Source organism: Pygocentrus nattereri, chromosome 16 (genome assembly GCF_015220715.1).
Source record: "Pygocentrus nattereri isolate fPygNat1 chromosome 16, fPygNat1.pri, whole genome shotgun sequence".
Taxonomy (NCBI): domain Eukaryota; kingdom Metazoa; phylum Chordata; class Actinopteri; order Characiformes; family Serrasalmidae; genus Pygocentrus; species Pygocentrus nattereri.
The window spans coordinates 33,852,540-33,859,469 of record NC_051226.1 but is presented as its reverse complement, the minus strand read 5'-3'; the positions used below and the strand labels follow the sequence as shown (position 1 = coordinate 33,859,469).

Genomic DNA, 6,930 nt, shown 5'->3' with positions numbered 1-6,930 from the left:
TTTTATCTTTAAGCACAGTTGTCATGGTAATGATATGTATTGTAGAATGAAATATGAAATTTGCAAAGAAAGAAAATAAATAAATAAATAGATGTTGGCTAAAAATGTACAAATACATGCATATATACACAAACTATTTGGACAAAAATATTGGAACATCTACACATTACACCCACAGGAGCTTTTCTGACACCCTATTCTAAATCCATAGGCATTAATATGGAGTTGGTCCCCCTTTGCAGCTATAACAGCTTTCACTTTTCTGGGAACAGTTCTGCAAGATTTTGGAGAGTGTCTTTGGGAATTTTCGCTCGTTCATCCAAAAGAGCATTTGTGAGGTCAGATACTGATGTTGGATGAGAGGGCCTGGCTCACCGTCTAGTGCATCCCAAAGGTGTTCCATGTGGTTGAGGTCAGGGCTCTGTGCAGGCGAGTCATGTTCTTCCTCACCAGCCAGGCCTTTACGGCTTTATAGCATTATCCCCCTCCATCACACTTTATAGTTGGCTCCGTGCAGTCAGGCAGGTAACATTCTCCTGGCATTCACCAAACCCAAACTCGTTCATCAGGCTGACAGATAGAGAAACGTGAATCATCACTCCACAGAATATGTTTCCACTGTTCCAGAATTGAGTGGTGGTGCTTAACACCACTCCATATAATGCTTGCTATTGTGCTTGGTTATATAAGGCTTGCATGCAGCTACTTAGCCATGGAAAGCTCCCAGCACTCCGTGACCTGCTCTGTAACTTCATATGGTTGGACACCTTGTGGCTAAGTTTCCACTTTAACAAATAACACTCACAGACAACTCGGAGTTTGTGCCCTTAACACAACTTTATTTAGAATTAACTCAGCAATGACAGTACAAGTAAATAAACTTATTCCAGAAGAATTAAATATACTCCTTAAATCTCTAGTGCATGTGGATTTTTACATTTGTAGTAGCATACTTTTAAGCATTAATATTTGTAGTAGCATACTTTTAAGCATTAATATTTGTAGTAGCATACTTTTAAGCATTAATATCAGAAGGCATTAACTTGCGCTTAGCGTTAAAGCGTTATGAAATTCGCATGGCAGGGCAGGCGAAGAACAGACAGTATGTGACAAACATGCAGAGATGTATGCAACAACAGGAAACCGGCCAAGACCAAAAACTGAAGTAGGTCTGCACTTAACCGTTAGAACATGAGGTTTTCGCATCCATATATGGTAAACCATATGTCCATTGCACCCACTAAACAGGAACATGTACACATTTAGGTTTAGCTTATACGCACATACATATTCAGCTTCAGGGTATAAAAGGAGTCAGAACACATTGGGACGTCAGAGCTTACTTGGGAGATACATGATGCATGTTCTCTGTTTGTAACCTCTCCAGAATTCTGTAGTAAAACTTTGTTTGTTTGTTTGTTCACATCTACTGGTTGGTTAGTGTAGTGGTTAACAACTTTGCCTTCAATGCTGTAGACTGAGGTTCAATCCCCCACCAAGGAAGGCACCCTACACTATAGCAGGGTTAGAGTCCCTGAGGTTCAAGTCCTCTAAAGCAGTGGGTTGGAGTCCCTGAGGTTCGAGTTCTCTAAAGTACCGGGGTTGGAGTCCCTGAGGGTGGTCATCTAAAGCGCCCATTCGTTATAAGTTTGAAGTTCCTCACATGCAGCAAACCTAACGGTGATAACTGAGCATTGTGAGTTGAGCAAGTAAAACTTAGAAGATGTCTTGGTGAGTACCAGTTTTTGGTCAACATGGCTGAATATGTTAAAAGAGATTTATAAAAAGAACTGGATAATATAGTTGGGGTGGGAAATTGGCAAGGGAAAACATTGGAGGAACAGATAATCATTTTGGCTAAAGCGGTTTATGACTTAGACCCAAAAAAGTGGGAAAAAGTGAAGACAGAAATGGAGAAACAGTTAAGAAAATGGATGTTGGATAAAGAACTGTCTCCCCAAGACCAGATTTCTTTGGGACAGGCGTTAAATGATTTTACAGCTAGAGCAATAAAGGAATTAGATGAGGCTAAGGCAGAACATGAAAAGGCAGGAATGTTTAAGAAGGGAAAAGCCAGGAAGAGGTTATCAGATGCAGAACAGGATATAGCTAAGGTCAGAAGGCTGAAGTGCACATATAATGGCAACCTGGATAGAATGTTGCGGAGTGGTGGCCAAGTATCCCCACCCTCCTATGATAACCTAACCCCAGGCATATACCCCGTCATTAACGTACAATCAGGCACAATAGACATAAGACCACAACAGCCCGGCCCCTCGACGCAATGTACCGAGCGCGTTCGGGAGTGGGTGTGTCAAACCCAGAACCAACCATATGCAGCCCAGAGCACCCCACTCGAGCATAATTGTAACCCCAATAACCCCTTTGGTAACAGGATAGCACATGAAAAACCAAACGCACCGAACATCGAACAAAGTCTGAGGGTGACTCCGCCTGTCAGCAGCGCCCGACCCAGCGTGGCTCCCCACTCTTACGTATTGTACAGCACAAGGGAACGGAGAGCCATGCCCCTTGGTGATGGAAATGGGGTTCCCCGGACGGCATCCAAACGTGTGCTGGACAGGCACCCCACCCACCTCCCACTGACCCCCAGTGTCAGCTCGAGCACACATCAGTGGAGGTCACGTGTATTTCAGGCTAAATATCATAAGGACCAAGATAAAGAGGCATGCTCCGGGTCTTTCGCGAGCCAGGGTTCGGCCAGAACAAGTTTAGACATAGACAAGAGGCTCAAAACCTTAGAACGGATGGGAGTTAATTTGGGTGAGCAATTGGCACAGCTAGAGATAGACATCAGGGAGGATGTCGATCGGGAAGATGGGGGAAGACACACACATACTCGGTCACACGCACGTAACAACCGCGGCGATGAACCCCGTCTGATGGCCCCCATGTTAGCCACCTCACAAGGCGACATGAAATACGTCCCGTTTAACCTGTCTGATGCAGCAGGACTAGCTGAGCAATTACCGCCTTTAACAGCAGGGGGAGGGCCATGGTTAAAACAATTGGCTAAACTCACAGGAGGAGTTTGTTTAGCTATAGGCAATTTCAGAAATCTTAATCATGCCACCACCGTATTAGATGCCGCAGATGTAGAGAAACAGGCAGACATTGAGCATGTACATAATTCAGAGCGCCTCACCTGACACGCAGACGTCATTGCTGATGTCATGAGAAAAAAGTGGCCAGTGCAGGCCTCCTCCACTGTCCCTTCCTACCCATGGGATGGCAAGACCAACCCAGCTGAGTATATGGGTCTTGCAGCTGAGGACTGGACTAATAGAACTAGCACACACCCAGGCCACGGGGGTGTACAGCAAATATGGTTCCGTACAGCCATCCTGAAAGGCATGCCAGATTATGTCAGAAGTAAAATAGAAGACGATCCCAATATGGGACCAGACGCCTCACATGACTTATGGCTGAAAACCATTCTGTTTTATATGAACAAACATAAAGGACAGGTAGATGCCAGGACAGGTGAAGTAGACAAACTGCAGTTGGAGCTGAGGAAAGCTCAACTGGCAGAGGCCCGGAAGACTTTTAGTGAGGACAAGAAAAAGACCAAGCCCAGTAATATGGTCATCACCGCTGCTGAAGACAATTCTGTTAATTATGCAGGGCGGCACCCACACTCACAATCGCCCATTCCACAGCTGCTGCCTCCCCAGACCCAGCTGTTGCCATATCAACCACAGCCAATTGTGGTTCGATATCAAACCACACCATATGGGGGTCCGTACAGGGGACGTGGTAGAGGCAGGGGGACGGGTAACGGGGCCGTGGTCCGCAGCAGTATGATTTAGGCTGCTTCAGATGTGGTGCCATGGATCACTGGGTACGACAATGCCCCCATCCGCTGGCAGGAGCACCACACCATTCTCAGCCTCAGCACCAGGCCACCTACTACCCGGCCCCTCACCCAGGTGCTGCTTCAGGGGGACATTACCAGATGAGTCCATGGGGGGGAGAGCACTGACGGGGCCCATTGCAGCCCTGGCCACCCAAACCATCCCCGTTCCTAACCCATATACCGCACTATCTGAACTAGACCACAACAAAACCTGTTTCTCGTGTGTAGATCTGACCAACGCCTTCTTCTGTGTTCCGGTACATGAAGCGTGTAGAGACATTTGCGCGTTTACACAACGTGGCGGACAGTACCGGTACACACGTTTATCAAAAGGCTTTGCCCTTTCACCCGGCCTGTTTAACCAAGCATTAAAGCAAGGTTTGGACACTTGTTCTCTGCCTGAAGGTTCCATTTTAATTCAGTATGTGGATGACCTCCTGATTGCTGGAGACACCCAACAGGCTTGTACTGAGGCTTCAATAGCAGTATTGGAGAAACTGGCCGAGTGAGGGTACAAAGTCTCGAAGCAAAAACTGCAATTTTGTAGGTCAAGAGTCACCTTTCTCGGCAGAGTGGTCACTAAGGGGAGTACAGGTATGTCCCCCGAGCACCAGTCCTCTATTTTAAGCCACCCCAAACCAACCACGGTCAGAGACATGTTGGCAATTTTAGGGCTGGTAGGATACAGTCGTTCATACATACCCGATTTCACTGGTCGCACCGCACCACTTCGTGAGATGATAAAGTCATTAGGGATGACAAATTTGCCAGGCATTTTGACATGACCTGAGCTAGAGCAGGCGTTCATTGAACTAAAACAGGAACTTGCTAGACCAGACTATACCATTCCATTCTACCTGGATGTTTCTGATACACCCTCATTGGTTAATGGAGCGTTGTTTCAGAAAAAAGGGGAAGGTACACAGGTGTTAATGTACCTGAGCATTCCTCTAGATTTAGTAGAGAAAAGGCAACCAAGTTGCACCAAACATGTTGCAGGACTAGCCAAACTAGTACAAAAAACAGGACACATAGTTGCAGGATATCCATTACATGTGCTGACCACACACGGAGTGGTAGCATATATAAATTCTCAGATGTTCACACTTCCCTCAGGCAAAGACACTTACATAAAGTACTGACGGCCCCCAACATTACTTACACTCACGACGGGATTAACATGGCAGATAACATGTTAGAAAGACGCTCGCACGAGTGTGCGAGAAAGGTAAAAATAGAAGGGAAAATAAGACCAGACCTCAATACAAGGGGCACTAAATCTGTGGACAGATGGGTGCGGTTACAGGGGAGAAGGCGGAGAAAAAAAAGCAGGGTTTGCGGTAGTACAAGAAATGAATGGGGAAGTAGATGATTTTTGGACAGTGATCTCAAAAGAAGTCAAGAATAGTCCCTCAGCTCAGAAAGCGGAACTATTGGCAGTCATTGCGGCGCTCGAATTAGCAGAAGGCAGGGAAGTTAACATCTACACAGATTCAGCCTATGCAGTGGGAGCAGCCCACATTGAATTACCCCACTTGAAGGAGACAGGTTATCTCACCAGTGCGGGCAAACCCGTAAAACATAAGGAAGAGTTGTTAGCACTAGAGAAAGCAATACAACTACCAAAACAGGTTGCCATCATAAAGTGCAAGGGACATCAGAAAGGGGATTCACTGGTAGAAAGAGGTAATGAGGCAGCAGACAAGGCAGCAAAGGAAGCAGCAGGTTATAAAGAACCAAGTTTGCAGATGGTATTGAAGGAAGGTGAACCATGGGAACCAATTCCGACAGGAGAAAAGCTCAGGCAAGTGCAGGACCAGGCTAGCCCAGAAGAAAAGACTATTTGGCTGGATAAAGGTGGTAGAAAGAGTGAATTAGTCTGGGAAGGTCCCAATGGACTCCCAATACTTCCAGCCTCTTTGGCAAAAGCAGTGCTGGGAGAAGCTCACGGGTTGGCACATGTAGGAAAGGTACAGATGAGGGAAAACTTGAAAGGATGGTGGCATCCATTTCTAACCGCTATGATAGCCACACTTGTTAAAGAATGTGAAGTATGTAATGTAAATAATGTGGGTAAAACTTGCAAACCAGGGGTAGGAAAATTCCCTAAGCCCAATGGCCCAGGGGAACACATTCAGATAGATTACACAGATATGATTCAGACAGTCAGGAAGTACAGGTATCTGTTAATGTTCGTGGACGTATTTTCAGGCTGGATGGAAGCGTTCCCCACTATGAGGGAACTATGAGGGAAAACAGCAAATCAGTCTGTAAAATGTTGATCAATCACTGGATTCCCCAACATGGGTTTCCCAAAAGAATTCAGTCAGATAATGGTACTCACTTCACAAGTAACACCTTGGCATGGGTAGAGCAAGTACTAGGCCTGAAACGTGTACGGATCAGTGTATCATCCACAAGGGAAGGTGGAGCACATGAACCAAACACTGAAATCAAAATTGAACAAAGTTGTATACTCTACAGGGCAAAATTGGCTGGACGCCCTACCAATTGCATTAATTAGCATCAGAAGTTCACGCACTTTGAGCTGATGACAGGTAGATCCATACCGCGCTAATGTGTAAAGACATACAGAACAAATCTCACCAAGCCTACTTTAATGAGCTGAAAGCATTGTGTCAAGCTTACTCTGTGCAGGTCCGCTCCAAGGGGGAACCAGAAACTGACGCCCCTCCAGAGGTAGCACTATCTGAGTGGGTCTGTCTGAAAGTTATCAAGCGGAAGTGGTGTGAGCCCAGCTGGACAGGACCCTACAGAGTGGTCGAGCGAACTTCTCACGCTGTTCGGCAAAGGTCCTGCCTGGTACCACCTCTCCCAGTGCAGACCAGTGCACCTACCAAAGGCAGAAAAGGAGTCCCCACCCAACGGGGCAGAATAATCCCCAGGGACAGAGGCACAACAGGGAAAGTCTACCCTGCCTCCAGCGCAGAAGGGCCAACATCTGGCGAAGAGCACCTTTACACATATACATATAGTTAATCATGGTTTGCTAGCTTTTAGGGGTAACATGGGGTTGTTCGGAGATGATAAAA

General features: G+C 46.3%; 1 pseudogene; it reads left to right on the top strand.

The window, feature by feature from the left end:
* Positions 1-3,870: 3,870 nt before the first annotated feature.
* LOC119265366 lies at positions 3,871-6,429 on the top strand (annotated as a pseudogene).
* The last annotated feature ends 501 nt before the right edge of the window (positions 6,430-6,930 follow it).